This window comes from Tamandua tetradactyla, chromosome 1 (genome assembly GCF_023851605.1).
Source record: "Tamandua tetradactyla isolate mTamTet1 chromosome 1, mTamTet1.pri, whole genome shotgun sequence".
Classification (NCBI taxonomy): domain Eukaryota; kingdom Metazoa; phylum Chordata; class Mammalia; order Pilosa; family Myrmecophagidae; genus Tamandua; species Tamandua tetradactyla.
This window is the reverse complement of record NC_135327.1, coordinates 181,104,472-181,114,963: the sequence shown is the minus strand read 5'-3', so window position 1 is coordinate 181,114,963 and position 10,492 is coordinate 181,104,472.

Here is a 10,492-nt window from a genome sequence, read left to right as displayed (position 1 = left end):
CATCATGGGATTGAGAAAGCCTTCTTGACCAAAAGGGAGAAAAGAAAAATGAGACAAAATTTCAGTGGCTGAGAGATTTCAGAGTTAAGAGGTTATCCTGGAGTTATTCTTATGCATTATATAGGTATCCCTTTTTAATTTATGCTATATTGGAGTGGCTAGAGGAAGTACCTGAAGCTGTTGAATTGTGTTTGATTCTTGAAGACAATTGTATAAATATAGCATTTATAATTTGATCATGCAAACTTGTGGCTGACACTTCCTTTGTCCATACTTATCTGTATGGACAGATAAGTAAAAAAATAAGGACACAAAATAAAAAATAATGGGGGTGTGTGGATAAGGGGTGAAAAAAATTGGGTAGATTGCAACACTAGTGGTCAATGAGAGGGAGGGATAGAGGGTATGGAATGTCTGGGTTTTTCTTTCATCTTTTTATTTATTTTTCTGGAGTGACGCAAATGTTCTAAAAATGATCATGGTGATGAATACACAACTATGTGATGACATTGTGAGCCATTGATTGTATACTTTGGACAAACCATATGGTACATCAAGATATTTTAATACAAATATATAAAACAATAATAAGATTAGTGTAAGTATCACATAAAACAGTGCATGCAAAGGTACACAGTAAAATAAAGTTAGAAGAATATATGCAAGGATTTTGCTTTTATGTCTTTTGGCCACTCAAAATTAGAAAAATAAAAAGATATCCTCTCAATAAATTAATACAGTTTATGATTGCTGCTAATAGAGCATAATTTACCATATTTTCCAAATTCTAAGCTGAGGGGTCAGTCATGGTTTCTGGGGCACTTCAGCAGTATTACCAACCCATGGATGACAAATGTCTTCCTCTCACTTTCATTTGATGTAGAGAATGTTGTGATTATTTTAAATATTTTTAAAAAAATTACTGAGGCAATGAATACATGTATAGAAAAGTGACAAAATAATTGTGTAAGCTTAGCAGCTTCTGATAAGCAGATGCCAGGATAGGATTAAAGGTGCAATGGTTTTATTAGGAGAAATGCCTTTGTGAAAGGAAATATGGAGGGAACCAGAAAAGACTGGGAATACAAGTTTGGGGGACCATTAGGTCCCATGCAAAGGTGACACAGATGAAAGTTGTTGGACCCAGTTTGGATTACTATGCAGCTGAAATAAGGATCAGCAAAACTGGTTGACGTTTTGAGCTGAAGTCCACAGACAAAGAAGTCCTTTGTCTCCCAGGATCCATTCTGCCTTAGTATCCTCACTATTCTCAGTCATTGGCAGGGAGCAGCCTGAAAGAGGCATGGCCTCCCTACAAATGCTGCAATAGATTTCAGAGCACAGCAGTTGGGCCTGCAGTCAATTACACTCCCTGCATTAATTAAGATTCTCCAGGGAAACAGAACTGATAGGATATATGCATGTACACACACACACACACACACACACACACGTGTGATATATTTTTATTTATCATGATATATAAAAATATCATGAGATTTATTACAGAAACTGGCTTTTGCAACTGTGGGGATGGGAAAGTCCCAATTGTGTAGGGCAGGCCTCAATCTGGGAACTCCAATGAAGGTATCCATGAATCCCCCAGGACAGATCGGCTGGCTGAAGTAGAAATAGAAGTTTTGCTCTCTGTTGAAATCATCCGTTCTCTTTTTATGGCTTTCTACCGATTAAATGAGACTTCTCTCATTGTTGATGACAATATCCTTTGTTGATTGTAATCAGTCATAGAGGCAATCAATTTGCTGATGATTCAAAATTATGAAGTATCCTCACAGTAACAATTGGGCCAGTAGTTGCTTGACCAAACAGCTGAATGCTATAACCTGGCCAAGTTGATACATATAACGATCACACTCCCCATAATGAGGTCTGTGCAGATGCATTCCCATGGCTGTCACAGTAAATTGACAGAATAATAAATTATGATTAAGTACGCATATATAATCATCACCTAGGTCAAAAAATAAAATGTTTTAGAATGCTCCTGGGCTCCGAAACAACATCGTGATCACAACCCTCCTGACTTGTGTAGATGTTGGTTACTTCTTTTGTTTAGCATTTTACCAACTATGCATACATCCCTAAACAATGGTTTAGTTTTGCTCATTTTTGAACTTTATGACAATGGAATTAGTATGTATTCTTTTGTGTCTTGCTTCATTTGCACTATACTAAATTTCAAGATTCATCTATATCATTGCGTTTGTCTTTTATTTTTTGTGTTTATTTCTATTGCTATGTGGTATTTCATTGTATTGTTACACTAAAATTTATTAATCATTCCAATGTTTTTCCAGTGTGGGCCTATTGCAATCATTGTTTAACATATAAGTGCCCCAGGATACATGTAATGTCAAATTTCTTATGGAAATATCACAGGGCAGATGTGCACAGCTTTCTCAGAGAATAGATATCCAAGGAGTGGCTTGGGTCACTGCATGGGTCTCTGCTATCTTCTTTTTGGTGTTTTTTCACTTTCACAGTTAAGGGAGAAGAGCTAAGCACAACTTTGGTGGGCTGTTAACACTGAATTAAATAAGTAAAAGAAAGATGGAAATTTTTTCCTTTAAAAATCTTGAAAAGAGAGGAAGGATTAAAATTCACTTAATGGTTGGATTGTATGGTGTATGAATAAAACTGTTTAAAAACGAACAAAGGGCAGGCCACAGTGGCTCAGCAGGCAGAGTGCTTACCTGCCATGCTGGAGACCCAGGTTTGCTTCCCGGTGCCTGCCCATGCGAAAAAATAATAATAAAAAAAAAAAGAACAGAGATCTAAAATTACTTCTTAAAAAATACTTTGAAATTTACTGCTTTTTGTTTTTATATTTCACAATAAAAAAATTTTTAAAAAAATGAAAGGAGAGATGGATGCAAGTGCTGGAGAAAATATGGAGAGAGATGTACCTATTCAGGATTGGTAGTGTAGCAGAGCGGTGCAGCTCCTTTGGAGGGCAGTGTGGCGGCCCCACAAGGTTACAGGAGGGGTTGTCATATGATCCTGCAAGCTTGATGCTAGGTGTATACTTGGAGGAACTGAGAGTAGGAACATGAATGGATATTTTCATGTTGTGTTTATGGCAGCAGTGTTTGCAACTTGCAATGGATGGAGGCAGCCTAAGAGCACAATCACTGAGGAATGGAAAGGGGACCTGTGATATATCCATATGTGCTGGTTTGATTCTGTGGTGGACCCCAGAAAAGCCACTTCCTTTAGTACTCATTCAATATTTCTGGCTGGGAGTTTTTTTATTGTTCCCATGGAGATTGTAGGTGTTAACTTTTGATTAGAGGGAGATATGACACCACCCATTCCAGATAAGCCTTGACTGGGCTTCTTTAAAAGAGGAAACGTTTTGAAGAGAGTCTCTTTTTTAGAGCCAAGAAAATGACGAAAGCCAGAGTCCACCCTGCTAGAGACCTTTCGAGATAAAGAAGGAATATGTTCTCGGGGGAGCCTCATGAAACAATAAGCCTGGAGAACAAGCTAGCAGATGTTGCCAAGTTCACCATGTGCTTTTCCAATTGAGAGGGAAACTCTGAACTTCATCGGCCTTTCTTGAGTAAAAGTAACCTCTTCTTGGTGCCTTATTTTGAACATTTCTATAGATTTGTTTTAATTTGGAGATTTTTATGGCTTTAGAACTGTAAACTTGCAACTTAATAAATTACTCCTTTTAAAACCATTTCATTTCTGATATATTGCATTCTGGCAGCTAGCAAACCAGAACCACATGTAATGGGCTATTGAATGGATGCAAGAAGAAATGAAGTTGTAAGGCATGCAACTAGGTGAATGAAGCTCGAGGACAGTGTGTTGAGTGAAATAAGCCATAAACAAAAAGACAAATATGACACCTCACTAGTATGGGCTAACTGTAAGGTTCAAACTAAGAAGAGCATACATTATCAGGGGAAGGTCTTTTGTATAAGTTCCTAGATTTTAAGCTCATACAGCAGTCACATCTATTCCAGAATGGTAACTGTTATTTCTAAATTCTGAGATGCTGAACACTTTATGTATATCCACTTTATGTATAACACTTTATGATAGTTCCTTGAACTTCAGGTAATTGTGTGATACCTGAAACTTGGAACTAGAGTTCTGCAGTTATGAAAATCAAAATTACTCCCTAAAGCAACTGTTTAAAATGCTGAAAAAGTGATCACATTTCAATTAGAGATATGAATGAAGCCAATCTAGGTAGAACTAAAGGAAATTAGACTAAAGGGTAAAGGATGGTGCTGAATGTATATTAAAACTTCAACTTCTGTGTGAGACCAAAAGAAGAGATATTTGTTTGGTGTAAAATTTATATTTTGGCAGCACGCTATTTAATTTAACTTGTATGGTCAGCTTATTCAAACACCATAAATACATGGAACCTTGAATAGGGAGTGAGATTTTGTTGGTTTGTACAGGTTAGTGTGATGCCCCAATATATCCCAGAGTAATCTAGGCAGAAAATTAAAAAGTATTTGCAAAGTGCCTTTCAGGGACTTGGGAAAAAGGTAGAAATATTAAACTTCCCCACCTGTGAAGACCTGATATTCTTGCAAGAATTGGGGACTGCCAATTTGATGGCCAGGCCCTTGATCTTGGGACTTGCTCTTATGAAGCTTATTCCTGCAAAGGAGAAGCTAAGCCTATTTATGATTATGCCTAAGAGTCCTTCTGAGAAAACCTCTTTTGTTACTCAGATGTGGCCTCTCTTTCTAAGTCAACTCTGCAGATGAACTCATTGCCTTCTCCCCTACGTGGGACATGACTTCCAGGGGTATAAATCTCCCTATACTGATAGGACATGACTCCTGGGAATGAGCCTGCTCTGACATTGCGGGATTGAGAAAGCCTTCTTAACCAAAAAGGGGAAGAGAAATGGAGCAAAATAAAGTTTCTGTGCTGAGAGACTTCAAGTAGAGTTGAGAGGTCATTCTGGAGGTTATTCTTATGCAGTGTATAGATATCCTTTACAGTTTTTAGTGTATTGGAGTAGCTAGAGGGATATACCTGCTACTGTGGAGCTGTAATCCAATAGCCTTGATTCTTGAAGATGATTGTATAACTATACAGCTTTTAAGATGTGGCCATGTATGCTGATTTGAACTTGTTATGTACCACCAGAAAAGCTGTGTTTTCTTTCCTAATCCAATTTTGTGGGGGCAGTCCTATTGTTTAGGTTGAAAACTTTGATTGGATTGTTCTCATGGAGATGTGACATACCCACTTGTGGGTGTGCCCTTTTGATTAGATGGAGAAATGGCTCTGCCCATTCAAGGTGGGTCTTGATTAGTTTACTGGGGTCCTTTAAAAGGGGAAACATTTTAGAGGAAGTGCAGATGCTTGGAGATGTTTCGAATGCAGACACAGACATTTGGAAATGTAGAAGCCAGGATTCGCCAGGAGCTGAGGGAGGCAACAGAAGCTAGACAGGAATGAGAGCCCAGCAGACATCACCATGTGCCTTTCCATGAGATGCTAAGCTAAAAGGTGAAACCCAGAGTTTTGAGCTGGAACAGCTAAGTCAGGACGCACAGATGCTTAGAGAAGAAGCCATTGGAATCAGAAGCTGGAAGCAACAGAACCAGGAACAAGGACTAGCAGATGCCAGCCATGTCTTCCCATGTGACAGACATTGGTCTTTCTTGAGTTAAGGTATATTTCTCTGGATGCCTTAGTTTGGACATTTTTCTGGCCTTAGAATTGTAAACTTGCATGTTAACAAATTTCCTTTATACAGGCTGATCCATTTCTGGTATATTGCATTCTGGCAGCATTAGCAAACTGAATCACCTCTGTGATTGTGAAAATCTCGTGACTGACATTTCCTTTGTCCAGTGTACGGACAAATGAATAAGAAAGAAAGATGAAAATTAAATATATAATAGGGGGGTATGAGACATTTTGGTTGTTTTTTTTACTTTTATTTTTATTCTTTTTTTGCAGTAATGAAAATGTTAAAAAATTGTGATGATGAACATATAGCTATATGATGATACTGTGAACCACTGATTGAACACTTTGGATGATTATATGATAATGTGAATATATAATATATACCAATAAAATTACATTAAAAAAGGTTCAGTTAATGGGAGTGAAGAAGGAGTAGTGAAGATTAGTGATGGATTAGTAGACTAGAGAAGTGGGGGCTCATCCTGATCCTACAGTTCACCACATATGACCTTGGCTAGTCACTTCATCTCTCTGAGCCTCAGTTTCCTCATCTTTAATTTCTATTCCAGGTTAAATATTCTATGATTAGAGACTAAGGTAACTAACAGCATTTTTTAATCCCTTAAACCTTATTCTAAACATACTTTAATAATTTCTTTTTCTCATTAGATTTAAAAATGCTTATTGTGGGTGCAGTTTGTGTGCTCCTGGGGTGTGGACCTGGTTCCTTTTAAGAGGAACTAGAAAACTGGCACACACCACAGCCTCAGAAAAGACAAAGGAAGGAGGAGAACAATGACCATATTAAATTAAGGGTAGCAGAGCAGGACAGTCTAAGATTAGGATCGAGAAGACTATACAACCCAGTAAACTAGGTAATGGATATAGTGAATGAGTTTGTCAATGGAGAGCAATTAATGTGTGATAGATTGAAGCATTTACCCCAACAGACTAGACTCCCAGTCTTTCTCTTTTTGAAATTTTTATTTTAGTAACATACATGCAACCTATAATGTATCCGTTTAACCACTGTTGCAGTATGAAGTTGTATGTACCCCAGAAAAGGCTATGTTGTTTTAATCCATTCCCGTGGGTTCAGACCTTTTGTAGGTGGGAGCTTTTTGATTAAGTTATTTCAATTGAGATGTGATCCACCTCATTCAATGTCTTAACCTGCTTACTGGAGTCCTTTATAAGAGAGTTGAAATTAAGAAAAGTTCCTAGAGAAAAGCTCTAGAGAAGCTAAGAAACGACCCACAGAAGCTCAGAGAGAAGCCACTGGAACCAGAAGTTGAATGCAACAAAACCCAAGAGCAAAAGGTGTAGATGCCAGCCATGTGCCTTCCCATGTGACAGAGGTGCCCGGGATGCCAGCAGCCTGTCTTCAGAGTCCATGTACTGTCCTGTTGCTCCCTTAAATTGGACATTTTCATGGCCAAAGAACTGTATTTTAAGCTAATAAATACCCATTGTTAAAAGCCAGTCCATTTCTGGTATATTGCATTTCATCAGCTTTAGCAAATCCAAACAGCCACATTTAGATATATAATTTAGTGGTGTTAATTACATTCATGATGTTGTGCTACTATCACCATCCTTCATTACCCCAAATTTTTAATCATCCCCAACATAAATTCTGTACCAATTAAGCTTTTATTCCCCATTCCTTACCCCATCCTTATCCCCAGCACCTGGTAACCTATTCTAGTTCAGTCACCCTAGTCTGCTTATTCTGCATAAACCCTGTCTTTATGCTGCATAAACCCTTATCTTGGGGAACTAGGTCTTTTTGTCCCTCCCTGGCACTGGCAACCTACACTAAGGGTTGGGTTTGAGTACCTCACTGCTGCCTGTCACAAGTCCAGAGAATTTATCATACTAGCTGTATTAGTTAGGGTTCTCTAGAGAAACAGAATCAACAGGGAACACTTGCAAATATAAAATTTATAAAAGTGTCTCACGTAACCGTGGGAACACAGAGTCCAAAATCCACAGGGCAGGCTGTGAAGCTGACTATTCTGATAGAGAGTCTGGATGAACTCCACAGGAGAGGTTTGCCAGCCAAAGCAGGAAGAGAGCCTGTCTCTTCTGAATCCTCCCTAAAAGGCTTCCAGTGATTAGATTAAGCATCACTCATTGCAGAAGACACACCCCTTGGCTGATTACAAATGGAATCAGCTGTGGATGCAGCTGACAAGATCATGATTTAATGCTATGAAATGTCTTCATCACAACAGACAGGCCAGCACTTGCCCAACCAGACAAACAGGTACCACCACTTGGCCAAGTTGACACATAAATCTGACCATGACACTAGCTCACTTGCCAGGGAATGTGATGGTAGCTGCTGCACGGAGTGTGCAATTTGCTCGTCTTCACCGTATTTTACCAGCCTCTTCCTCCCATTCTTCCCTGGGTACTGCACATGTTCTCAGTTATGAATTTTCAAATAGTTGTTCAGACAGTTCTTGCCTTCTTAATAGTTGTTCTGGAGGAGACTGATTCTTGGAGCAACCTTTTTACAATCCCCATATTCCAGTTAGCTGTTATTCAAGCAACTATCTCTAAGAGATATCTGACTACCTGTAAGTAGTATTTAAATCCTAAAAGAAAACATATTTGAGGAGAAATAATTAACTATCAAGGGTTAGACTTACAAATCCAAACTGTGGGCACTGGGTCTTAAATTCAGGACTTTTGTTTGGGCCTGGCTTTGCCAATTTTCAGAAGCTGAATCCTTGAAAGTTTTGGTGTCAGATATTTATAGTTATCACTTACCACCTGCAGTGGTTCTGTTAGAAGATACAATCCATTTGAATGGCTAATATTACATGTCATATTTGAAATTAAATTTGTGTTTATCAAATAATTATAATTGGTTGAGAAAAAGACAAATGGCATTTTATCAATAGTTGAGTTTAAATTACAGTCCAAAATTCTTGTGCAAAAGACCAATGAAGCACAATCAAATTATTTTGAAACAAGATGAAAACACAGGATTTTCTTTTGGTGTGATTAGGCTCTTTTAATTATTCTTTTATTCTATTTTTAGAATGAAAAGGTAGGCGTCATTATCCAAGTGCAGCTGGAGTAACAATAACAGCCTCCAAAAAAAGGAGGGGGAGGATTTATCTTGGACCCTTTTAGTATCATGAGGGCTTTGTGTATATGCTGATCAGACCTTCCTGAACCTTGGAGAGTTCTCTGAGAAATAAATATGCTGTCACTCTGAAAACATTCCTGAGGTGAGTCAAGCATGACCTAATCATAACACAATGGATTCTTTTTATGAACTCAGGAGAAAACTGAATGCTTTGGAGTATCTATTCCCATTTAAATTTGAAAGCTTGGGATATTCACTATAGGGCATGTATGACTCACCCACTAATGGAAATAGTATGAAGTACATGCTGATAACTGCCAGGCTCTTCTTTGTGTTCATCTTTAGGAAGGCTGTAGGAGGAATCCGTTGGGATTTCTCTCTGTGTCTTTGATTAACAATCATTAAAAGAGATTTTCAGGGCATTGTGTTTTGTTACTTCTTTCTCCTTCTTCTTTTTCTTCTTGTTCTTCTCTTCCTTTCTTTCTTCTCCTCCATCTTCTCTCCCTCCTCAGGAGAGTCAATGATGATACTCCATGGAGTGCAAACTATGCTTACTCTTGTGGTGGGAACTGAATTTGGGTCAAAAGTGAAGCCTTCTAGACATGACATGCTGGAAAGAGCATTATACTGGAATTTGGAAGAATTGGGTTGGTCCTGGTGTTTTATGAACTACATGTCTTGGACTTTGAATTCCAGCTTTCTTATTTCAAATCCTGTACTCTTTCAATCAAATCATTATTTCTTCTACTCTTTTTATGCTGGCAACTTTGTTTTATTTCGACATCAACTTCAATAGCTAACTACCAAGTATTGTGGGGTTCCCACTTGGAGGCACTAGGTTTTTCTCAAAAAAAAGCATATAATGTTCTTGAGACAGATGGGTCTGGCTGATACATATTCAGATGAGATGCTTCCTGAAATTGCCACATTGCTGAGACATGAAGAGGGATCAACTGAAGTCTTGAGGGTAAGAGAAGGAAAGGTGTGTTAGGTGTGTTAATGGCACAATTGTCTGGGACTGTTAAAAAGAGGATGAAGTAAAGTACCCAGGATGGGCTGGATGAAGAGGTTAAGAACTGGAACCCGGAAGTCCTGAATTTGGAAGACTGAGGCTTCATGCTGTATTTATACTTGAATCTGTTAGATACATTTCTTTACTGATCTGTGCTTTTCAAGTCTACAAGAAGAAAACACTTAGGCCAGAGATCTGAATTTTTCTGAGTATCAAGAAAATCTTCCTCTCAGTAACTATCAGAAAATGTAGAAGAGGATCTTGTAGCTAAGGAAAGAATATATGCAAACATTAATTTTCAAAATATGTATCTTTCACACTCAACTTAAAATGTCTTTTAATGAAAAGTAGTAATTTTCTTCCTTATTTCTGTTTATCCTCAATTTCCACTCTTCAGAGAAAGCCATTTTCAATTCATTTAACTATTGCTTAATGTTATTTATTTTCACACTTTAAAATAATATGAAATAAATACTATTTCTTGGTTTATGAGTTGACCTTAGCTATTTACCTTCTTTTGTGAAAAGGGAGGCTTTGTCTCTTGGAACCCCTCCACCTTTGTACTTCACATGTCCCCTTTCTCTGTCCACCAATAATATTATATCACAGTTTGGGATAAATTATATTCAGTAGTAACATTATTACATTACATAAATATTATTTACAGATGAATTGTATAG